The 26,421-nt window shown below is 41.2% G+C and overlaps 1 protein-coding gene across 1 annotated transcript in view; it reads left to right on the top strand.

Moving 5' to 3' along the window:
- The window catches only part of LOC126188597 (uncharacterized), a 720,334-nt gene that overhangs the window by 427,468 nt on the left and 266,445 nt on the right, over positions 1–26,421 (top strand). The gene's annotated exons all lie outside the window — the stretch shown is intronic.

Here is a 26,421-nt window from a genome sequence, read left to right as displayed (position 1 = left end):
GTACTACATCTTAGAGGTTCTTCCCGTTTCAATAGCGTGTGCAGCGCGGGAAGAATGGCGGCTTATCTGATTTTGTTCGTGCTGTGATGACACTGATCACAGCTTCTGAGCTGTACGTGAGCGATACGTAGAGAGAAGAAGATTATCTCTAAACACTTTGCCTAAACTTTTCAATCCGTCTACTTAATTGCGGACGTACGTGTGGCTGTTTTTAACAATCTAACGATTTACCTGAGAGTTGCAGGTGGACATGAATTACGTCAGACATAGTACTGGTATCTTACATTGCGTCTTCTAAAGTTGAGTCCGTCTCGCAGAAGATCATGCACGACCGTGGTTCCATCGACGATTTGGCACTGTGAAACTATTATAGGAATGTGCAGGTATACATTCCGATAATGAACACATAAATTTTAGCAGCTGACAGGAACATATTCCAGAGCTGCAATATCACCTTTCACCATTAATGATAAGTTACAATTAAATCGTGCTACAAGCTTCCAAATGGCCGCACAATATTACTTCTTTGCACAGCTGGTGTCTTCGTTCAGATTTATTGTCTGAATGCAAGCCATGTACTTATAGGTCTGAATTTAATGACGAATCACAAACTATTACAGTTAATCGTAGAGGTAAACACTAGAGTCACTCTGACCCTAGAGTTTTAGTTTGTTATTGCACATCCGCCACCGCAAATACTCAGCCAGAGACGACCAATATAAATTCAGTATTAAGTAAGGCCTAATAGAGGACGAACGTTCGAAGTTGTGAGAATTAATTTGACAGAAATATATTTTGAAGGGTCACTGTGACCCTGGAGTACACATTGTGTAATTGTTCTGTCGCTGAGTGTGAAGCACATTTATGTGAAAGTGGCACTTAAAAAATGATACGTTACTGACGGAATATGTTGTAAGAGATTGTCAGAAGAATCTTCTACAATCTTACTGTATTACAGATGAGCAGCTTGTTGATTTCAGGAGACGTTGCCCTTAGAGATCTATATTCTAGAAAAACCAAATATATGCCATGAAAACTGTAAATATAACTAATTCCAGGACTTATTATTTGATAAATGCCGAAGTGTACAGCGTCTCAATATAGAAAGTAACAAATATATCTTTACCGAAGTATTGCGGAAAAGCATTTTCTGAAACTATACGTGGTACAAAGCGATGTCCAATCATAGACAGTTACTTTAGGAGTGTAACAATAATATCAAATCGTATGCTTGCATCTTACAAAGTAACTATTTTGGGCTTGCGCAGAAAAAACAAACGTGAGATAACAATACCATTTGTTTCCAGAAAACCCAAGGCACCGTGTGTTCACGGTTTCGATCAGAACAAGACCATGCTGTCTTAACACACCAAGGCGGCGCTGGATGGACGACCTGGCGAAGGACCTAGTAACCTTGGGAATTGAAAACACCTAGAGCAATCGGGCACAAAACAGTAAGGAATGGAGGCAATTTGTGGAAGCGGTGCGTGGTCAGCAGGGCCTGTGATCGCTAGATACCTGTCTGTTGTATTGTGTTTAGCTCCTGGGTGTAATTATGTTTGCTTATGGGTGTTCTGTTTCATGTGTGAAGCGTGAATCAGAAGCTTGTTTGCTTGCGTGCCAATGAGTAATTTGACAGATTGTTAATGTTTGTGCTTGTGGTTGTCGGTTTCCTGAATATTCTGAAATCATGAATTTGTTTTCCGTATGGTGAGGTCTAGGATATTTTGTGTGCAGTCTGTTTCTGTTTCTAACGTAAAGTGAATTTTTGGATGTACGTTTTTTATTTCCTTGTGTAGCTGTTCTGTAGGTTTGTGTGTGTTGTTCATCTATCAGGCGTATTATGTCACCGACTTCCGATACCAGTAAATGACTTCGTATATGTCTGGTCTTATTGTGGATGTGAAGAGCCTATTCTCTAGGTTGCTCATGAATATGTTGGCTAGGAGGCCACTAATGGGTGATCCCATTGGCAGCCTTTCCTGTTGGTTATAAAGTTCTTTGTTGAACATAAGGTACTTATGTGCTGTTATGGTTTTGAGTATGGTTTCTGTTTCATTAATGTGTCAGATTGGTGTGTATCCTTGTTGTTTTAGTCTTTGTGTGGTGACGTTGAGTGCCCAAAAATAAAAGTGTTTTGTGAAGTTTCACAATGAGGAAATCAAAGAAAAGCTGGGAATGAACTCTATAGATGTAGCAGTCAGGGCGAACAGGCTTAGATGGTGGGGTCATGTTACACGCATGGGAGAAGCAAGGTTACCCAAGAGACTCATGGATTCAGCAGTAGAGGGTAGGAGGAGTCGGGGCAGACCGAGGAAAAGGTACCTGGATTCGGTTCAGAATGATTTTGAAGTAATAGGTTTAACATCAGAAGAGGCACCAATGTTAGCACTGAACAGGGGATCATGGAGGAACTATATAAGGGGGGCTATGCTCCAGACTGAACGCTGAAAGGCATAATCAGTCTTAAATGATGATGATGATGTGAAGTTCGTATAGTTTCCCAATTTCATGTTTTAGCCATCTAATCTCTGCCTTCCTTTTCACTTTACTTGGTCCAGATGACATGCTATATACAGAGTTTATTTACACAGTCGTGAATTACATTATGAGTTAGGCAATTCTTATTAAACTGTATGTAGAGGGTTATATTCTGAATTTTAATTATGATGTTCATTTATCTATTCTAGAGTGTGCTGGGGAATGCCTGGTTGGGTGACAAAGTATTCATCCTTTGAACCTGCAATACTTGTCATTCGCTTCCGCATTTGAAGTTAAATTACAGAACACAGGTTAAGTACTTTTGCGAGCACACAGTTTTCTTTTTACCCAAACATGTTTCAGCAGCTCTGCGACATCATCAGTATGTTTTTGTTTATTCCAAACTGTTAAAGGTGAAATTATTTTAGGTTACAATTGCCTTAACAAAGTGAGGCCTGAAGAGAAATTATTTTCGTTTTCTTCTTACCCTGATTTTACACTATAAGGCTTTGCTGGACCAATTGTATGGTGTCCTGGGCTGATACCTTCTCACCTGCAAACCAAAAGATGAAGGCAACCAAGTCCTGAATGGAAACATTATACTCTATAACGCACATTATTTAACACATTAAAGGAATTGTACAGCAAAGGCAACAAAAACAGCTAAAGGAGCTTACACACACACACACACACACACACACACACACACACACACACACACACACACACACACAGAAATAGAGAGAAAAGTAAAATCATTGTAAGGAGCAAAAGGAACGAAAACAATCTTTTGGCGTCTTAGCCTAAAAATATTTTCAAATTTTGCTGTTTAAAATAAGCAAAAACCCATCGATAATGGCACAGAGGTGCTTAAACATGCTTCAGTCAAAAGAAAAAACGGTGTTCGCAAAAAGCCGTATCCCATTTCCTATACTTGTAACTTCAAATTAGGAGGTAAAGGACGAGTGCTGCAGATTCAAAAGATAAATATTTCGTCGCCCAGCGTGGCATTTCCCAACGTGCTCTACAATAAATACAGGAAGACCATAACGAAACATTGAGGGTTATATACGTAAACTCTGTAAATAACATCTCATCTGCACCATGTAAAGTGAAAAGGAAGGCAGAGATTATAAGGCTAAAACATGAAATCAGGGAACTATACGCTAAAAAACTGTTACTCAACTACGAATGTTAGAAAACACATTTAGAACTGGACAATAAATTTGCAATTTCACCTCAGTTGGAGGAAATAACAGAGATAACAGCAAACATAAAGAAAATAATGAAAGAAAAACACAATACAGAAACAACAAACTAAACAGAATTATAAACAGCTCAAGCACTCCAACTTCTAACAGCCACCACACTCAAAAACATCATTTGCATGACAGAATCATCGATCTAACTGACATTAATCTCATTAAACAAGAAAAAATCCTACTGGAAAAAGGACTAAAATACAACACTGACAAACACATTAAATAAAACAGAAGTTCGCATAACAGAATTTGAACAAATTATTAAAGAACAGGAAGGACTGTGTACACCAAACCTTAACACAAACTTAACGAGAGAATTAGTTGCCGCAGAAATAACCCAGATAATCAGAACAAAAATGTCCATAATAATCTCTAATAAAAACAAACCAGCGGAAACCCCACCCAACAAGCTGAAAAAAAATAAAACAAAATAATGCCATACTAACAAGGGCAGACAAAGGGAACACCGCTGTGATATGAATGAAAAGGAATACATAAGAAAAACATAAGTCGTCCTGAAGGACAAAGAATCACCAAAATTATCAGTGGCACAACAGTAAGATATCAGAGAAACAATCACGAAACACTAAAATACATCAAAAAGGTCTTCTCAAAAGGCCAGATAAAACAAATGACACGAGAAATCTGATGGCACCCACTCTACCATTCCTAAGAAACATGCACAACGAACATACCGCTTCAAGGTCAGTCACGGACTTCAGAAACGCTGCATCATACCACCTAGTCCGACATACACTCTCATTACTAAAGAACATAAACACATTTGAAAACAACGGAAACATAGTGAATCAATGTAGATAGTAGGAAGATTGAAGAACATAGACATACCAGACACAGAAAGCCTTATATCATTTAATGTCACATCAATTTACGCAATCAACATCACCATACAAAGACTGAAACGACAAGGAAACACATCAATCTCACACATTAATGAAATAGCAACCACACTCAAGACAATAACAGTGCAAAATTACTTTATGATCAACAAAGTACTTTATTCCCAAAAACCAAGGGATGCCAATGGGATCAACAATTAGCGGCCTCCTCATCAACATATTCATGGAAAACCTAGAGAATAGGACCTTCACATACCTAATAAGACCCGGAAAATACGATGTTATATTCTGGTACCGATACATCGATGACATAATACGCCCCACATACATATACAGAACAGCCACACAAGGAAGAGTATTCCCACATACAGCAGGCAGTAGCAGACGGCAAACAAGTTCTGAGTGGAGAGTGGAAACATTACAGTCTGTGAAGGCACATCATTGAACACATTAAGGGAACTGTACAGCAAAGGCAACAAAACCAGGTAAAGGAGCTGACACACACACACACACACACACACACACACACACACACACAGAAAGTGAGAGAAAAGTGAACAAATTCCAAATTCTGCGCCAAACTCTCTCAGGAGCAAATAAGCACCTACAGGGTTAGAAAACACGACATAGTGCTCACCATCTTTTGCGGAGAAAAAGGGCTTTCATAAATAAGGACATTATAGAAAGTACACTAATATCTGTGTGCGGAGTCGTTGCAACTTAAAATAAGAAGGATCAGTCACACCAGAACGGAAGTACTAACCATTAGTTATTCAAAACGTTGTGACACGAAAAAATCACGTTTTCCTTTTAAAAAGTCAAGAAATTTACACTTACATCGTTCGGTTTTGCAAATTGTTATCTGCCAGTGCAGGACACCATACAGTTGGTCCTGCAAAAGCACATAACGGAAAATCACTGTAAGAAGCAAAAGGAACAAAAACTATCTTTAAGCGTCACTTCGTTAAGTCAGCTGTAACCTCAAATGTTTTCTCATTTTGCAGGTTACAATAAGCTAAAACGCATTAACGATGGCACAGAGGTGCTGAAACATGGCTCTGAGCACTATGGGACTTAACTTCTGAGGTCATCGGTCTCCTATAACTTAGAACTACTTGAACCTAATTAACCTAAGACATCACACACATCCATGCCCGCGGCAGGATTCGAAACTGCGAGCGTAGCGGTAGCGCGGTTCCAGACTGTAGCGCCTACAACCGCTCGGCCACTCTGGCCGGCTGCTGAAACATGTTTGGGTAAAAAGAAAAAAAAGTGTGTTCACAAAAATGCTGAATCCACATCCTGTAATTATTGTTTGTATTTCATTTTGTTCTCTCCTATCTTTTCATTAACTGAAAATATTTTTGAATGTTACTGTTCCATTACTTATTGTACCAAATTTATTGTAGCCTCATACATATCTCATAAACTTGATCTGCGCTGCCATTTATACCTGATGTTTCGTTTTTGCCCATGATCTGGAACAGTATACAGTAAGATGAAGAGCTATAATTTTATACAGTTTAATGCATGCTACCTTTCTCCCTGTTCTTCTCAAAGTTCATCCAAAGGTCTTGCAGGTAGTGCGAAAGTTATTAATTATTAATCTCGTCCACTTGCCAGCAAATACTGGCTGCGGAAATTTCTTGCTCCATATTATCCGAATTAGTTACCTCCGAACCCAGAGCCCCTGCACCGGAGCGCGTTAGCGACCTCAACTAGGGAGACGGATTACATTCAACAGGCAGTATCATACGTTCTGTTCAACAAGCAAACGACATTGCATGTTGCACAAGGATAGTGCCAATGTTTGGTACTTTTCCAGTAATGGACAGAGATTCAGATTTATGTCATCTGATCTTCACTACAAGCCATGTCAAGTAAGTGACCCTGAACGTCAGAGTGGTGTTTTACTGTCTTCTACTGATAAATTGTACCGAATGATGTGAAAACTACTCCCCCTCACGGAGAACCGTGGTTAGAGCTTTCCTATTTTTTATACTTTGTTGCCCTACTGTTGTGGTCACTAAACTAGGCTCACATTTTTTTTAATGTTTTACACAATGTAAGTAAACCTGTGCAGCATCTGCAGCTGACTTAAATGGCTTAACACGTATATGTGGCTTTTCCCGTAAACAGTGTACCGAATCGTATGTGGAGCTATCAATGAGTGATGTTAGCGAAAGTGCTGGTGGTCATCATACTGGCAGTCGCCGTTCTGTTATAAGATCACCTGATTACAACCAGTTAACGTCATCGTCCGATTTATGGAGGAACCAACCGACTGTTAGCCGTGCGAGGATGAATTCAGTAGTTACAGGATTGGTTAGGAATCCATCTTTCTACTCGTCGGTAGATACGCACTATACAGAACAGCTTCATTTGGCTTGGGATGTCCGGAAGCGAGCGAACGATCTTTCGAAGGTTTCGTCATTGCCTACAGAGTCTCAGAAAATATAGTGCAATCTAAACCTTTCGAGATTATGGCGTATGGCATTAAAGACGTCACTACAGCTTTCCGTGACGTTAGATGCCTTACATGCCACAAACCGGAGTATCTAGCAAGTTTATGCGTATCCCGGGGACAACAACGGCAGCCGCCATCTAGCTGGTGCTGGTAGAAGCACGAGACGGGATGCAGAAGCGTGTGTAGCAACTGGATACTAATGGAGCTACGTCAGTATTCTAGCTGGACACAGGCGCGGCCGTGTCTCTGATTAATGTAGAACGAACCGGCGCATCGACTCCCCACAGCTGCGGTATCCTCAGCACCGTGTCGTGAGGTGCAGTGGACAAGACAGGACAGGAGTATGATCATCGTCTAGCCTAAAATACCAATGTACATCAGCAACTAACTCTGCTGGGAGTAAATTCTTGGACGGCAACTAACATTTTTGAGATAGACGCTTTTGCACTTTTTTGTTTCCAAATTCAAAACCAAATGAATTTAGTTTCAACCATAATTCCATAAAAAGAACATGTCACGTTACGTGCGCGGTATAAGGAACTGTCTGAAACTACACTAGATGTGTAAAAAGGTCACAGACCCATGTATCTTCAAATAAATTAGCAGAGTCTAAGTTTTATAGAGCGCTTTCCGTATCTAGCGCCATGTGTGATTAAGTAAAAGTAGAACTAGGTACGATGCAAAGTAATGGGAGACGTATCCCCAGTATTGTCTAGCCAGTGGTAGTAGCCGAGAAGCTGAATAGGTTAATCAGAAAATTTGGCAATTTCCCAGAATAGCATTAATATTAACGCTAACGTACATCTGTATCCAGTCCTTAGTTCAGTGTGTAGCGGGCATATTTCAGCCTCTTCAGAGATTATGCAACAGCCTCCCCACCAACTGAATATTTCGTGGGAATTTATTGTAAAACTGTTTTTTTCTTTCCTTAAGATTTTGTAAGCTCTTCGCCGGCAGGAAATGTGTTACTAATGTAAAAAATTCTGAGTACTGAAGTGACAGTTTATGTGCTTGTGAGACTCAAAAGGGTTTAGGTAGTCTGGCGCCAGAGAGGATTAAATTTGTGGGAAATTAATTGGTTCCTTGGAAAAAAACAGTTTTAACAGCGATGGCAGGAAAATAAGTTTTGATGACCTCAGGGAGAGTGTACTGAAACGGACAATGCTGTAATTTAGAAAGACAGATTAGGGAAACTCCGAACCTTTTGGAAAACGTTTGTTTCTCCACTGGTGCAGTAAGTTACTAATGTTTCGAGAACTGCAGAAGAGGAATAGCAGCTGGGAAAGACCAAAGAAGGGAAGAAGAATTACAAACTAAATGAATTATCTAAAGATCGTAGCACAAAGCGCTGGGAAGATAAAAAGCTGATGATATGTAGAAAAATTTAGAACAAGATGCCATCTTTATGAGAATCCAAATAGTCTTGATTTGTTCGAGCAACAAACCATATTACATAAGATAGAAAAGAAAGCGAATTTTCTGTAGCAACCCGGTGCGAATGGGACCGCTATGGTGTGCAGGTGGGGGACTCTCGGGGTGTTGAGGCTGTAGTGTGTGCGACTGTTGGCAAGGTAGATGAAACCTCTTTAAACGGAAAGCAGCTCTAGTTACTTAATTAGAGATTTATTAGGTCCAAACCACTGGTTTTGGCCTTTATATTAGTTCATAACCAAGTGTAACTGAAAGTTGTTATGCACAGAGGAAATGTCAGGCAATACAAAAAAGACGAAACCGTTCGTGTGGGCTTCATAAAACAGACAGGTGAGGCTAAGTGGTGCGTATTTTCATTGACTGAACAAATGTTAAGGAACCAGCATCATCTAAACATAGAGATGCTATTAAAACATTATTCAGTCTTGTGCTAAAGTGATGGAACTGCTGCGACCCCACGGACTCGCAACCATGTAGGCTCGTTGTCTGCTGGCTGCCCTCCAGCTGCAGAAGATCGTGGCTGCGTACTGGACAAGTGACTTCGGCGTCCTGTTTAGCTGGTGCTGTTTGCTTCACTTCGCAGCGAATGACGTATTTAGACCTCTGTGGACGTGAGTGAGAAGTGCCAGCGATGCGAACGTCTGTTCGGATTGTCTTAAGGGTTCACCGCTGCCGGAAGAGAGCCTTGGACTGGTTCGGATAGATGGCGATCGTACAGTCCTGGCCGCAAATCTTTGTCCTCCAAGGGGGAAGTCAGGCTGCTACTGTAGAGCCTGGAGACGGCTCGTTGGCAGCACAACTCCAACTCCGCTGGTGTGGTCTTAACCCCCTGAGGTGGTCTGGTGAAGATGGCTGCCCAGAGAGCGTGAGCTGTTCGCTGGCCCATGACGTGGTGAAGACTTGCTTGGCACTGGTGAATGGTGAAGGTAATGAATAAGTCATGCCAATCATAGCCCTAGTCATAGGAGAATGCATCCTGGGTGAATTCGTCGATGTACATGGGACTCTTCATGAATGATGACAGAGTAGAGACTATCTGACCTTTCAACCGTAAAATTTCCAATCTTATTTTATATGTCAGCGTTTTACTACGCCTCTATATGGCTATATTGTTTAGGATCCGCTCGGATTCAACGATATCGTAAGATCCTTTAAAGGGACGAAGAGCTCTGCTGATGTGATAACAGTTACAGTCGGAAGGTGATGGTTGAAGTGATCACTGTAGTAAATACCTACTAATACCAGTATTGTTGACACCTGTTTTGATCACAGCCGAGGTAGATTCCTCCTACATGCCGGTCAGTACCCTAAAGATGTCTTAGTAAGACCCTGAAACGGGATGCCAAACAAAATAAGGTAGGAAATTTGACGGCTGAAAAGTGTTTAATTTGACATCCTCTACCGTACAGCCGAGTCCCGCTACCATCTCTAAAAAGATGGACATACAGAGCCTATCTGACCGATGTCGTTCGAATTTACACTGCCATCGTTCACAATGACATGTTGGTGGACGTAATTCTCCGCAAGCAGTTTGCTTTGGTTTAGCGCTATGTACAGTCGTGCTCAAAAGTATCCGAATGACCTGATTTGCATTTCGCCTAATTCGAATGCAACCCACATTGCGCAGCTGTCTACATAGGCGGAAGTCATGGCAAACAGAAATACTGTCTCCAGTAAACTTACTTACACTAGAAAATTTTATTTTATTTGATGAACCGATAGCCATTTAAAGGAACAGGGCTCTTATTTTTCTTGTACTTGACGAAAAATTTGATGCTGGACTGTGATTCGAATTCGTATCTCATCTTTCGAGGATCTGACTCTCTCGTAACAGTATAGTTCAATCATTTCGTTCCTTTTCCCAAGACTGCAATCTACTCTAGGTCTCCTCCAAAGGTAAGTATGTGGGTCCGAATTCTGATCCAGTACAAAAATATTCATAATTTCAATTCAAGCCCTATCACGTGCATACCAGTCTGCTAGTGAAAATTAACGTGCGTTTTTAATGTCTGTTCATGTGTTGCCAACAATCGCAATAGGTGTCGTTATTTCTGGTCAAACACGCACACATCTTATTGTTGGTGAGTAAGCAAGTGTTACTTAAGCTATGTCCGTGGATCATAAAGAAGAACGGTAGGTGTGCAGATCGATTGTATCCTTATTTTAGATCAAACACCTAGCAGCGGGTAAAACAAAAACCGATGCAGAACATTTGATTTTACTTAGTAAAAAATTTGATTGCGTGCTTGGTTCGTATCTCCGTCACAGAATTTCACATCATGCGCTTCATCTTTAAATGCATAAACACTGTGTTCCTTCTGAATCGAGGTGTATCACACATCTTTCGTAGTTAGTTAACATGGACTAAAGAGTCTTTAAAGGAGTCCCGGCTTATTACAAAAACCGTCGTATTTTTTTTAAGTTTAGATTTGGTTACTGATATTGGCGAAAATTTCTGTAATTCGTGCCTCTTCGTGACTAGTCAGCAATATGATTAGATTAGATTGGATTAGATTAATACTTGTTCCATAGGTCATGAATACGACATTCCGTAATGATATAGAACGTGTCATTTTAATGAAAGATTTCTTTACATACCATGATTCAGTTTCTTTCCAACAATTTTTTACTCTCTCTCTCGCTCTCATTCTTATTTATTTTTATCTCTCCCCCTCACTCTCTCTCCCTTTCTCTCTCTCTCTCTTTCACTCTCTCTCTCTTTCACTCTCTCTCTCTTTCACTCTCTCTCTCTTTCACTCTCTCTCTCTTTCACTCTCTCTCTCTTTCACTCTCTCTCTCTTTCACTCTCTCTCTCTTTCACTCTCTCTCTCTTTCACTCTCTCTCTCTTTCACTCTCTCTCTCTTTCACTCTCTCTCTCTCTCTCTCTCTCTTTCACTCTCTCTCTCTCTCTCTCTCTTTCACTCTCTCTCTCTTTCACTCTCTCTCTCTTTCACTCTCTCTCTCTTTCACTCTCTCTCTTTCCCTCACTCACTCACACACTCACTCACTCTCTCTCTCTCTCTCTCTCTCTCTCTCTCTCTCACACACACACACACACACACACACACACACACACACACGCACACGCACACGCACGCACACGCACACAGTCTTTTCTTATTTTTATTTGTTTGTTGTGCTCGACTATCGGCGAGGCACGAAAACGTTCGTCAATGATTTTGTTAGTTTTGAGTACACTCACGAAAAATATATAAAAACAATTATGAGAGTTACTGATTTATGAAGCTTAGTTTGCAGCCAGTTCTGAGTATTATTCGTAACTACGCTCCAGTCTCTAAACCCAGTTACAGAAATGTAAATCAGACGGATTACGTATTCCAGGCCGCAGCAGCCGCGTCTTTGAGACGTCAGCTATGGTCACTTCCCAGCCCACTGTAGGATCACATCGATTCGTCTTCTTCCTGCTGGTAATGTAACTGAGATTTGGCAACAAGGCAAGGTATATTTGGCAACTCTGTGATCGACGAGTTACTTCCTGGTGTGCACGGAATTAAGCCTCAAAGTTCACTTGATTTTTCCTGTCATTTTCATTGAATAATCTGAGTTGTTATTAACGCTTGAGCTTAACAAAAGATTGTAAATTTACGGTTTTCAGCCCAGGAAAGTCGTTGCACGTGAAAATCGCATCAAATCTCGTCCTTTAAATAGCGGTTTACGAGTACTAGCCACTACTGGTCTCGTAAGAGGAGACCTAGACGTAAGCCTCTTCCCTAGCTCTGTAGAAACGTGCTAACCTCAGAGAAAGCGTCTGTTATGGTTTGCGGTTCCAGTCATGCTGACTGTAATGTTTTTATCCCTTCTGTAAAAGAGCTACAAGCAGTCAGATCACACATCGATAAGGAAATCGTAAGAAAATACTTTCGGCTCATAGTGCAATGGTGAAAAACCTACAATGCTGCACAACAGGTAACGCCTCTTTCCGCTGCTGACAAACAAATTTTGGGTTTCTAGGAATATATAAGTTTATTTATGAAATTCCACATTTGCATACCACTTGAGTATGACACAGCATACCAATCAAACACAGACCCAATCGAAATCTAAGTGAGTAGTATTTTACTAATTCGTGCCGATAGAGGCACGCTTATGTACAGATACTCAGTTTTTATTGAAACAGACTTTCGTCGTAAGGTTATCGTGGGAAGTTTTATTTCATTTCTTATAATATAGTGCACAATTTTCGTACGGTTTCTTTTAGTGTTGTTAAAACATTAGTTAACATGAGAGAGAAATTAATCATCAACGATATATGCGAATTCTCTGATGTTATCTATAACAGTCTAACAATGCACATGCAGTTTATTGATTACATGCATGTAGAAAACTTGTTCTGAGTTAAAGCTGTCAAACAAGGTTTTATGAAGAATAAAATGCCATTGCCACACGACAGCTAATGTAGAAAATACTTTTCTGACGTATTTTGGCACGATGCGCTCTCCCCATACATAATACAAAAGTTTCGAGATGCATCTGTAGCCTGGCCATCTATGAAACCTGAAAAGAACAAAATGTAGCAGAAGTTAGCCCTTTTTCCACATGCGACTATTTTGGGTTGAGAAGTGAAGGGAATTATGTTTAAAGTTCCATTAGATCGATAACTTCAGCAGACAGCAGTATGGCGTTTTAAAAAATGTAGTAGTGAATGTACTCAAACTCGCGACCTCTTATCAACAGTGCGTGACGCTTACCTTTACGCTACTAGCTGACACGTAGCTACAACGCCTCCAGAACTCACCAACAATTCCTCCAGAACTTGCGCATTGCACAGTGCTGTGAGATAATGCATATGGCCGGATCTAGACTTCTGAGAGACAGACAGTTACAGCTTTTCTTTTGCACTGAACGACGTTTTTAACAAACAGATAGCGCAATAGAGTAGCTCTAGTCGAAAGGAATACTTCCTGTTTAAATTTCTGCATCCTACACCATTGGCAGTTCTGTGTAGGTGTCGGTTACGTGATTTTATTTCGGTGATTACAAAACAGAGTCGAATGTATGCACTGGAAATCCGAGGCAGCTAGTTCATGGCGATTCGGTCAACCAAGTAAATGAATGTACTGAACATGCTGCAAACCACTACAGGGAGTCTGTGTGTCAGAAATCTCATCCAGCGTGGCGCAACATTGTTATGATAGAAAAATGAGTGACAGAGAAGAGAATTTGGTGGTCTCTTGGATTGATGCTAGATTCATATACTTATGGTCTGGTTTCGATTCCAACTTCTGCTGATGATTTTTGATAAGGAGAGACAGATTCTGTTCTCTTCTGGCTACGCTAAGTGAAGAAGGTATACTGGCACTGTGGTCTGACATTAATGTTAAACATGATATTCCTCCTCTACCAAATAGACGTTATGTTGAACCACAATAAAGTCAGGAGTCGCGACACGTAGAAACTCTATCAACAGTAACCTTTCTCATACTAGTTATTTATTTCTAGTGACGAAACAAACGCTATGTAGGGTCACAGGACACTTATTCCGTCTTTTATTTGAGCTTCTGTAAGTTAATAAAATTGGTTCTGATCTGGGAATGCAAATCAGACCGCCCTTAACGCGGAATTTGATCCCTTCGTGACAATACAGCTCGCCTGCAATTTGTTGTTTGTTCAAAACTGCAGATTCCTCAACATCTCCACATATTGCACGTGAAAGGGTTCGAATCCTGGCCCGGCACTAAAGCTTTCATTATGTATTATCAAACTTTAGTATGAGAACCCCTATCTGAGGGTGGGTAATAATTTTGATTTTTAATGTATTTTCATTCGTTGTCAACACTTACGGTATCTGTCTTTTTTGAGTCCTAGTGAGACACAGTACTCTTCGCGAAATCCTTGTAAATTCAAGCATGTCTTTCTGAGCTGCTGGTGGAGAAAAATTCGGTAGCTGACGTCTCTGTGTGCAGTCAACAGCGATATGTGTGGGGCTCGATTCCCAGCAGTCAGCACTGAACTCTTCGTCATATTATTTCTAGTTCAAACATACATGTCGCTGCTGGTGTAAGAAACCCATTTTTAATGTTCGTTTTCTCTAGAATATAACAGCGATAGGAGCCAGGTTGTAGTCCTGTGAAAGAAAAAATTAATGTTTCGTCTCGTCATTTCATTTAAAACATCTAGCTACTGCCGAGAAAATCCGATATGGCACAGTTGATTGTGCTTCGACGACAATCCAATTAGATTCTGGGTTCGAATCCCTGGCCAACACAAAGCTCTACCTCACGGCATTTCAAGTAAGTTACTTGTGAAGAAACAATATTTAACATCTCTCGTAGTTCGTTAACAAGGACAATAGATTCTGGGTAGGAATTCGCGTCCGTTAACAATGTTTACATTATGTAATTTAAAGTTGATATTTGCTAACTGATACTGTCTAAAATCGAGGTATATCACTCTCTGTATGCCTAGTCAGGAATGACTGTTAGTTTCTGTCAGTCACGAAGTCTCTGCTTAGTCTGCATGACCTGCGTTTGAATCCATATGCAGAACGAGACGGTTCGTCGTGTCATTTGAAGTTCATACATATTCTCAACTAGCTGCTCGTGAATAACTTAAATTTTTAATGTCATCTTGTGTTAAATAATAAGTACGGTGTGTTATTTTGAACAGGAAATAATGAATACGACGAACTTACTACGTGAATTACCTATCTGACGTAATAATGAGAGTGGTAACATTTCATGTATGTCATTTATTTCAATAAATGAAGAACCGTCTTATCTGTGATAAGATGTTCCCTGATATTTGTAGTACCTTGGTATTACTTTACATCTGGAGTTATTGCGATACAGAGCAGAATTTTCTAGTGGTGACTGTTGGAACCATTTTCAATAGTCAAACGACTGTACCGAGGGGCGATTAGAGGTCCTGCTAGGCAGCTGTGTGGGTTGCATTCGAATCAGGTGAAATGCAATTCAGGTCGTTCGGATACTTTTGAGCACGACTGTACCTTATACACTCACGTTCTATCTTCACATAAACGACTACCAAAAACTGGAACAGAAGTACCATACCGAGTAGCGGCAGATTTAAGTCGTGTTCGTGGACCATCAGGTGAAACGCTTAGAAATCCATGACGTCACTTCCTTGTTCGGGTTCGTCTGAGCGAAATCAAAATGATATCATTCTAGCCCGATCTAAAACGTAATGGATACTGTAGAGTGTTGTATTAGGTACATGTGGCCCCAATCCTGGCAAGGGAGTTGTCGAGCTGGCGAAGGACGATGTTCCCCAGGGTATTGGGGCTGACGCTCGCGACCACATCTGTGACCTCTGCCATAGCTGGCACATGTAGAGTCATACATTCTGCCCAATCTGCATACAGTCCATGTGAATCACCACATCGTAGCTTTTTTCGGACATGTTTTTGGGACCTGTTTTAAACACATGTTCAAACACGTTGTACTGAAAATACCGAAGTTTCTGCTCCATCATAGTCACCTGGTTAACTCCCTGAATAATTCTACAACTTCTATCAGTCTCGGCCTCCTCATCTTCCTTAAGGTGAACAGAAATTGCGATTGAGTGATGGGAGGAGGTAAAAGGATTCTATTTTATGGTGCACTTGCCTGTGCACCGTAAAGGTTGGTGAAAACTCAGGCATCTACCTCCGACAAAGGTAGTCACATGGAAACATGAATTATTTTTTTATATGGTCTAGGATCCGCTGTAATTCATCAGTATTGTATGATAATAATTCCTTTAAAGGATCGATTGGCTCTGCTAATGTGGGATGAACAGTCACCTTGCCACCAAAGCGACACATTCCCGCTTTCTCCTCCTTCCACTACAATGATGCACAAAATCTGCATAAATTAAGCATAAAATTTTGAAGTGCCTGTGGTTAATGTAATATAAAGTTTGATCGTAGTCGAAGACACATCCTTTTAAAAAATCCTTAGGTGTTCATTGCATGTATTTGCCGATGTTCAACTTGTGAATGGGAAACAGCGAGTCGGCGCGCGCCTTGCCCCTTCGACTGAATCAGAAGCACGCACGTACTCCACGCGTGCTGCGTTCTTCTAACGCCGAGAAGCCGCATCTCCGCCTGTCTCAGCAGCGCGCTGAGAGGCCAATCATTCTGCTGCGTACTGTCGTCGGGCTCATAACTGATCCGGTGTCTCATCTGTACGCCGACCTGAAATGCCTTCAGCGTGTTACTGACGTCGACAGTTAGCTGACGCCCACGTTTCAGCAACTAGAGCATTTGCCTAACGATCCCCTTATCAGTTCTCCGCTGTTTATCATTAACGATTGTTGCTACCTAGCTACCTACACATCCAATGAAGGCTATCACGACCGGATGGTACTGTTGTTGATAATTCTTCCGGGCTATATGGCCATAGTCCATGGAATTCTTCTATTCCTAACGTTTCGTCCAGTACTACGTTGGACATCCTCAGAGGTATGGCTGGCAGGACTCAGTAGGACCAACCATACCGCTGAAGATGTCCTACGTAGTATTGGTCGAAACGTTAGGAATAGAAGAATTTCATGGACCACGGCCATGTAACCTGGAAGAATTATCATCAACAGTACCTACACATCTCCAGTCAAATTTGAGATCTACGAAAAATTCGATTTGCGCTTGCTAATCATTAGAAATTTGGACAGTAATACTTAAAATAGAGAAAATTATGTCGTAAGATATCCTACCTATACAATCTAACCTAATAACTAACTACATTAATAACAATAAAAAGAAATGGTTGATTCAAGCGGTTGGTTGGTTTAAGGAAGCGGGGAGGAGGGGGTTGGTGGGACCAAACAACTTGGCCATCGGTCCTTTGTTCCTATAAAATAAGTACACGAGGGAAAAAACGAAACAAAAACGACTTACTGCATGAAACTTAGAGAAAAGAAGAACCACAAGAACGACAGGAGGGCTAAAAACACTACAATGGATAAAATCAGTCAAGAAAACCACAGAGACCCAAAAAACAGATAGAATGGATTAAAACAAGAGATCAGATGACCGTGGCACGCTGATCACGAGAATACATAGGGATAAGACAGTCATTCTGCAACATATTAAAGCATCGTGCCTAAAAGCGCTAGAGTAGAGAACACGCATTGAAAGAACACATGTGCTAAAACTTAGATGGAATGATAACGTCCTCCTCCCCCTTATGCTTAAAACGTAAAACTAAATCAGCCGATGAGCTGATGTCAGCTAAACCAAATGGTAACGAGTCAGGTAACTGAAAATTCCGTCGCAGGGCAGCTGAAGTGGGACAGTGCAGCAGAATGTGAGGCACCGCCAACCGGCCGCCGCAACGACACTTGGGTGGGTCTTCACGGCGCAGGAGATAGCCGATAAGCCCAAAAAACTGCCAATTAAACTAAGGAAAGAAGTAACAAATGTAACTCAGAAACAAGCGATGGAGGACCTACAAACAACGAAATCACTAAATAAACTATGAATCACCGAAATGTAACCAGAAGAATAACAGCAATGTAAAAACAAACTTTCGATATGCTAGAAACAATCTAAATAGTAAACACTCAAAACTTATGTCTAGACAAGCTTTAATTAAAGCAAATTATGACTTGAAATCTTAAACTAGAAAAAATTTTCAATGAAATAAAACTGAGAAAATTCAGATATCAGAAAATAGACGTGCACGCAAGATCAATAACTTTACTTACAATTAAACAGAAAGAAATTTTCTTAGAACGTTAAGAACAGTGTATATGGTGCTCGCCTGTTTGTCCTCTTAACTGACGTAGGCGTCGGCTACGCGTGGAATAACTTCAGTAATGTTATACAAGTACCCTGAGCTAATCTAAACACACAAAGGGTAATAAATGCATCATATTATGGTAATCAACAACTTTGAGTGAACCGCACCACAACCACTAACAAGACCATAAGAGAATCATTAACGTTTATTTTAAACCATACAAGAGTACAGTTCAAACTAAGGTGTTCTGAAACGGTGGATAACATCGTTCTCCAAATTTTAAAATCAACGAAAAAATTGCTGTAAATCACCTTTCAAGGGTAGACAAAAATACGAAAAGTTTATCCCGGCGTTCCTTCCACGATGAACTAAAAACGATATCTCAAATGATTAGGCAAATATTCAAGGCAGAATTAAACCCTTGCACAAATGTTCACGATCTGAAATTGTTGTGGATTGGCAAGACAGCCAACCCACTATGAGAGGAAGCCTAAAGGCAAGCGTTTTAGCTCACGCAGGCTGGCGTGAGGTCTGGTACAGGTCAAGGAAGTGAGACTAACAAAAAACGTACGTAGCTGCTGGAATACTTAACTTTAATCCATAATTGGTGAACATCGCTCTTGACGGTACATGTTTTACAGCATCAGTAGTAACTGATAATGGCGCCTTGCTAGGTCGTAGCAAATGACGTAGCTGAAGGCTATGCTAACTATCGTCTCGGCAAAAGAGAGCCTAATTTGTCAGTGAACCATCGCTAGCAAAGTCGGCTGTACAACTAGGCGAATGCTAGGAAGTCTCTCTAGACCTGTCGTGTGGCGGCGCTCGATCTGAAATCACTGATAGTGGCGACACGCGGGTCAGACGTATACTAAGGGACCAAGGCCGATTTAAAGGCTACCACCTAGCAAGTGTGGTGTTTGGCGGTGACACCACAGAAATTATTCAGGTTCACACTGTGCAGTCTTTAAAAGAAGGAAGATCTTCTGAAACTTTTAAAAAAATTCACAACAGCAGGCTTACAAAGAGCCACTCTCAAACGATGAGATTTTTGTATTCCAGATAATCCTCAGTTTAGGGGCAGAGTTCCAGAATTACAGTTACCAACAGTTAATTAAGAAACTGGAAATTCCGTAGAACACATGATGGAACAGTATAGCGCAAGAAGGGGAGTTTTAACTGTAACCACTAATGGTGAGAAGAGTTAACAGTAACCACTAATGGTGTGAACCGAAGAATAGCTACCAAACCACTAGCATTCAAATAAAGCGGATCACCAGTAAGGCCAGCAGCCAGCAAAGCAGCTCACACGGACTCAATACTGCAAGCAATTCCGTGAGGTGGCACAGTTGCCCAGACGTAACACACTTCCGCCGTACGACGTGCTGCTCCTGCAAAGGGTCCCGGCAGCAACCGCCCGCTCCGAAGTCCACCACGGCCCGTGCGCACACCTTGCCCGCGGCGAAACACCAAGACCCACTGCTGCTTCTCACACGCGGCATTTTTGCGGGCAGTGCGCTCTGTCCTCTGCATCGCTCCACCAGCTTCCTCTCCAAACTACTTCTACAACACCACGATGGCTCCCTTTCAAGACCTTGCTAAGCCAAAGAGCCCACTGACCCGCGAGGTAAATTCTCCGGCCATCGATACAGGCGTTACGTGCATAGAACGCACTTAACAGTCCCGTGTTGAACAGCACCTAAGTGACGATGTCGTTGTAAGTCTTCAAGCACCTCAGATGCTACAAGGAACGCCAGCCGCTCAGCGTCTAAAATGCAACTGACTTTTATGGAAATATGAAGTAAACACTTGAATTATTATATAAGCGTTGTACTCATTACAGTGAGTGGTATTACATAGGAAACGTTGAACAATAATAGTGTTTTCACAAACACGATACAGTTCTGTTGTGAATTGGCAGGAGCCAATTCACGGAGTTTGGAGAAAGCCGAAAGGCACGCGTTTAAGCTCACCCATGCTGGCGTGAGGTCTGGTAAATGACAAGGAATTATAGTAGCCAAAAATAGTACATAGCTTCTGGAATACTTAACTTTAATCCACAATTGGTGTACATCGGTCTGACGGTACAGGCATCACATGATAAATAGCGAATGATAAATGGCGCCTTGCTAGGTCGTAGCAAATGACGTAGCTGAAGGCTATGGTATCTATCGTCTCGGCAAATGAGAGCGTAATTTGTCAGTGTAGCTTCACTAGCAAAGTCGGCTGTACAACTGGGGCGAGTGCTCGGACGTCTCTCTAGACCTGCCGTGTGGCGGCGCTCGGTCTGCAATCACTGACAGTGGCGACACGCGGGTCCGACGTATACTAGCGGACCGCGGCCGATTTAAATGCTACCACCTAGCAAGTGTGGTGTCTGGCAATGACACCACAAGTTCAAAAGTCAAAGTAAATAGCTTGTTCTTAAAGCAAGCCGGCCGTTGTGGCTGAACGGTTCTAGGTGCTTCAGTGCGGAACCGTTCTGCTGCTACGGTCGCAGGTTCGAATCCTACCTCGGACATGGATGTGTGTTCTGTACTCATGTAAGTTAGGTTTAAGTAGTTCTAAGTCTAGGGGACTGATGACCTCACATGTTATGATCCATAGTGCTTAGAGCCATCTTAAAGCAATTATTATTCCACACATTGCTTTACATTCTTCTATCAATCAATATCTTCTACTGCACACTTGCATCCTTATTTACTGTATGAGTTAATTACATTCCACATTTCTTTCAAATCCATCCAGACATTTCAGCGTGTAGGTGTAACACACACATGAACTTTCGCATTTATAACATACGTGGGCTAGTGTGATTATAACTTGCGACAAGTAACGAGATGGAAGAAGAGAGTGTTTCTTAGTGAAACGAAGCTAAAGATAGGACTGGGCGTGAAACACATAGAAAATCACCTTTAAGTGACAGCAACCTTGCTTTTACATTTCATATAGACGTACTATTGTTGTTCTTTGTACTTGCTGTTTTTCTGTACTATCATTGCGTGACTCTGGTTAGGCTTCTCACATTAATACGCAATTTGCACTTACAAGAGTCAATATTTAGCATTTACATTCGATTGCAATATTATAACGTCCTGCGTCCTGAGGGCACATAGACGTTCCTATTTTAACAACAGTCTGTTCCTACGCTATTACATGCATAAATTAGCACAATTTATTCTTAGTCTCAATAAAATTTTACAGATCGTTCCTTATTTTGTACCAACGGTCTCAGCTTTTACATAATATACATGAAAGCAGAAGAAAAGCATTATGTTCGAACTTAAAAAATTCAAACTTCAATTTCAACTAACATAGTTTTTTCACTATATACTGCGAAACCTGAAGAAGCGGTTGCGTTCACTTGTGATGTATAAAAATGTCTTCCATTCTGTACAATGAATGAAGGTAAGACACATACATCCTGTAATCTACATTTGGATCTGCACTTCCGTTGGGAATTTCTGATCTCTGGGAAGTGTAAAAAGTTTGATGGCCTAGACAGAACTGTGCCATCGTCTTTGGACTCTTGCAGTCTATTGTGCTCTTCTGAGCTGCTCTCAGTTTGTTCAGAAGGCCTCTTGTAGTAGACCAGATTTTGAGCAGTTACAGGTTTATATGCGTAATACTACATTACATTATTTCTTGCCCTTTTATTTCGGGAGCCATCCTGTATGTATTCCAGCCGTGGAGCAGCTATGATAGAGGCCACAAAACTATGTATTATTCCCACCGTTCATTGTATCTCACCCGCTTTGGGAGTTGCAGCCTGGACGGTTTAGTCAGCATCGTCTTCATCTTCATACCCTTTTGCATCCGAGATATTTGGATGTAACAGCTCCAGAATGTCACTTTCTGACAAGATTGCTGGTAATTAGAATATGAATATACAATCAGTCTTGCGATTTTTCAACGAACGAAAGAAATGCTTTTAAAAATTGAATGTGAAGGGCATGAATTTAGGCGTAAATAGATCAGTGTGCACCTAGCAATTGACACAGTATTACAGTCGCGGAGTGTCACAGGCGATACCATGCAGAAAACTGTTCGTTAAAAACAGTAATATCACCTTCAAGCACTGCATTTTATATCACGCTAGTTCGCAGTCATTTTAAAAACAAGGTATAAAAACATCCAAAGTAATAACAGTTGATAAAGGTGTTTAATTTACATTTGTTGTTCCACTTGTCTTTGCGGTACAAAACCCGTACTACTGAACGTGGCTGCCACCTGCTGAGATTGTTGAGACCGTGAAACAAGTAATAAACGACAAGCGCATAAATCTGTATCATAAGATACCAGCGGCGGAACTCACACCTGTCAACGCACAATGAAGTAAAAACTTAAAACGTGAGATACTTGTCGATTCATCCATTTACAATAGCAAAGATCAAAATTTTCGGTAGTCAACGTTATACAGCATATCGTCAGGCGCATCTGTGTATTTTTTTGGTAAGAGTGACTGTTTGACAGTGGTACGTTCCTTGCCTCAGTAATGTACAAAACGAGGATAGCATAAGACGATTTCAGTGCTTTACTTCGTCAGACAGAATCTCAAATGGCTCTGAGCATGGGACTTAACATCTGAGGTCATCAGTCCCCTACAACTTAGAACTACTTTAACATAACTAACCTAAGGACATCACACACATCGACGCCTGAGGCAGGATTCGAACCTGCAACCGTAGCGGTCGCGCGGTTCTGGACTGAAGCGCCTAGAATCGCTCGGCCACAACGGCCCAGATAGAAGCATTCTGTGTTTAACCGACTCAGTGGAGCTTTGTCCTTCAAGGACATTTTGTTCAGGAAAGTGTCGTCGCGATCACTTACTGTATTAAAGTGTTAAGCACACATGACATCATAATGAACTCTCCTTTGATGCGGCCCGCCACAAAGTCACCTTCTGTGCCAGCCTTATCCTCTCAGAGTAGCAATTGTAACCTACGTCCTAAATTATTTGCTGGCTACAAGATCTCTGTCTTCCCTTACGTTCGAATATTTATACCCTCTGTAACTCCCTCTAGTACTATGGAAGTTATTGTCTGATGGCTTAACACATGTCCTATCATCCTGACCTTCTGCTCAGTTGTTTCTAAATACAGGGCGTTCGGAAATTCCCGTTACAAACTTCTAAGTCTTGTATAGGGGAGTGAGTACATAATATTCCGAATCGGAACCCTTGTCCGGAAATATACCGTTCCCATGCTGCAGCCGTTTGAAAACATGTTTGCTAGGAGGGTTAGAAAGAGTGTAGTTATCGTGGGAGCATCATATGTCGGATTTGATGATGTTATTAGACGCCTATCCCACCTCTCTCACCTGGTTCGAGCCTCATTCACGCGTCTGGGGTGCTATGGAGTGCTGGAGGCGGTATGGACGTAGTTTTTGGTCATCCACAATATACCATACATGCTGGGAGCAACATTAATTTCACGCGCAGTGTTTCGTACCCCTGTTGACGGGTGCTCTTCAATATGATACAGTACGGCCTCTTCCAGTTTGAGTCTGCTGCGTCTGCTTGGAGCACAACAGTCGCGCCTGCTGACGGTGAAAGTTCCCTCTCCCGAAGCGTAATTGTTGCGAAAAGAGTGTGCGGTTTAGTCGGTTGTTCCTAACGATTTTGATAAGGATGAAGAGTAGCTCTTCCATTACCGTGGGCTTCGCCATACAGAAGGATCAAGAGTCCATGTTGCTGTAACACTCACAGACATGAGGCTCGAACCACGTCACAGAAGTACGATAGACGTCTAACGACATCAGTCAACTCGACGTAAGCACAACCTCCTCCCTCGCCGCCCCCCCCCCGTCCCCCTCTGTTTAAAGCATCATGAAGTCACTCCACTCCACTCTACGGGTCCTAGAAATTTGTAACGGCAACTTCCGAACACCCTGTATTAATTTACTCTCCGATACTGCGGAGAACCACTTCATTTCTCATCTTATCAGTTCACCTAATTTTCAGTTTTGAAATTTGTCAGTAACTTTGACATTTCGATGATGAAGCCAAACATCCCCTTCTTTGAGTTTGCTATTACAGCGGCCTTGTCAACTAAAAAATTGTTGGGAAAGTTATTGAGAACAGTTGTTGGCGGTGTAGACTCCTAACGCACGTATCAGGAACATCTTGTCTTAGATAGTGACGTTAAACATTCTCACCGGATGTCATGGATGTCATATAACCAAACTAGCCTCCGACCATGCCCAGTATCACGTAACACACAAAAAATAGTAGCAACAGATGAAATAAAACCAGAGGACATCAAGCCACGTGATGCTGCAGCATAGTGTAACGTCCAAGTGTTATGGTGGGGGTGAAGGTCTGGCAAACCCGAATGGCTGGTTTGTCTACAAATATTTTGGATTACCTTTCTCATTAACCTCGTTCCACTGCTTCCTTCTAACCAGTTAATCACATATAAACTTTGAATAGAATATAGTGTGGGTCTTTATCGTAAGATTTAGATGGAAGCCTTAAGGAGAAACGCTCTGCTGCATCTTGGAGATGGCTATGAACTTACGTTTCGATCGAAATGATCGTCAGCAAGTCGTAACAGGTAGATGCCTGTTAACATTCAACAGTTGCCATAACCGAGTGACACACATTGTCTACCTCGTCCATACCACAAATGAAAGCCCCGATGGCCCACTCGAGCTCGCGGTCAGCTGCTTCACACAGATCAGTCGTCCTCTGATAAATGCCCCTCATTGTTTCAAACCCATCACAGAATGTCTGACAATGTCCTGTTTCTTCTCTCAGTAACGAGTTTCGCTGATTGCATTGTTACCCTCAGTGAAACTGAAGAAGCATTACAGGACCTGTTCAATGGAATGAAGAGTCCAATGAGTACAGAATACGAATTGAGGGTATGATGGAGAAAGGATAAAGTAACTAGAATGGCGGAGTAACTTAAATTCAGAATTGTTGATCACGAAGGAATTCTGTTACCTGCAAAGAAAATAACTCATGACGGAAGGAGGAAGGAGGACTTAAGAAGAAGTCTAAAACAGCAAAGAGGTTATTCCTGGCCAAGAGAAGTCTGCTAGTATCAAACATAGGACTCAGTTTCCGGAATAAACATCTGATAACATACATAAGGAGCACAGCACTCTATGGTAGTGATTCATGGGTGGTGGGAAGACGGGAACAGAAAAAGTATCGAAGCGCTGTAGGTGTGGTGCTACTGAAAAATGTTGAAAATTAGGTGGACTGATAAGGCAAGGAATGAGGAAGTTTTCCACAGAATCAGCGAGGAATAGAATATATGGAAAATACTGGCAAGAAGAAGCGACAGGATGGTAGGACATCTGTTAACACGTCAGGGAATAACTTCCATGGTAACAGAGAGTGCTGTAAAGGGTAAAAACTGTGGATTGGGAGTTTTCGTTAATGTAATGGCGTCATTATTTTTTATTTATATAGTGTAAACGGAAAATTATTGTAGCTCTGCAAGGGTAACTGGAATGGTCTAAAGTTAAACTGTATGTGCACATGGAATTTGATAAAATACACTAATTATTTTCTTGCACATCGTGCACTTAATCTGTCTTATTTATTTATAACTTTCAGTTTTTCAGTTAAAGACGGTTATCTTATTATTCACATACCTAATAAACTATAATTAACTCTTCAGGAAATAGTCTTAACTCGACCACAAACTACCACCACAAAAAGAAAAATATTTTCTTGAAGAAAATTTGTGTCGTGAATGTGTAAACAGTATCCAAAAGATCAATAATGAATGTCACCTTCGAAATTAGTATTAATGCTCTGCTTTGCTAAAGAAACAATTTCTTTTGTTACCTTTCACGTCTGTAGTGCAAACTGCATGAACTGATACACTGTATCTCCATTATTCAGTAATCAGGTCCAGAATTGGTCCATATTTTTGCCCACATGTAAGTATTTAATATAAAAACTAGGAATGTAAGGTGAAAAAAAAATAACACAGAGGTTGCCAGAGCATGAGGCCTTAATAGTGAGGCACCCAGCCACTACTTGCAACTAATACTTCAAAATCACTTCACAACAAGTGATGCGTCCATACTTTTGGTTCATTCCGTGATACACGTAGTAAAGCACTGTCTTCAGTGCAAAGCGCTCACTTAATGCTCAAGGGCTGAAATTCTAACTGCTATGTGATACAGCAGAAAAACCAAGGAAATATTCTATTTCGTAAATCTACATGTACATCTACATCCATACTCCGTAAGCCACCCGACG

Source organism: Schistocerca cancellata, chromosome 5, assembly GCF_023864275.1.
Source record: "Schistocerca cancellata isolate TAMUIC-IGC-003103 chromosome 5, iqSchCanc2.1, whole genome shotgun sequence".
NCBI classification, from domain to species: Eukaryota; Metazoa; Arthropoda; class Insecta; order Orthoptera; family Acrididae; genus Schistocerca; species Schistocerca cancellata.
The sequence above is the reverse complement of the archived record's forward strand: the minus strand, read 5'-3'. Positions and strand labels throughout refer to the sequence as shown.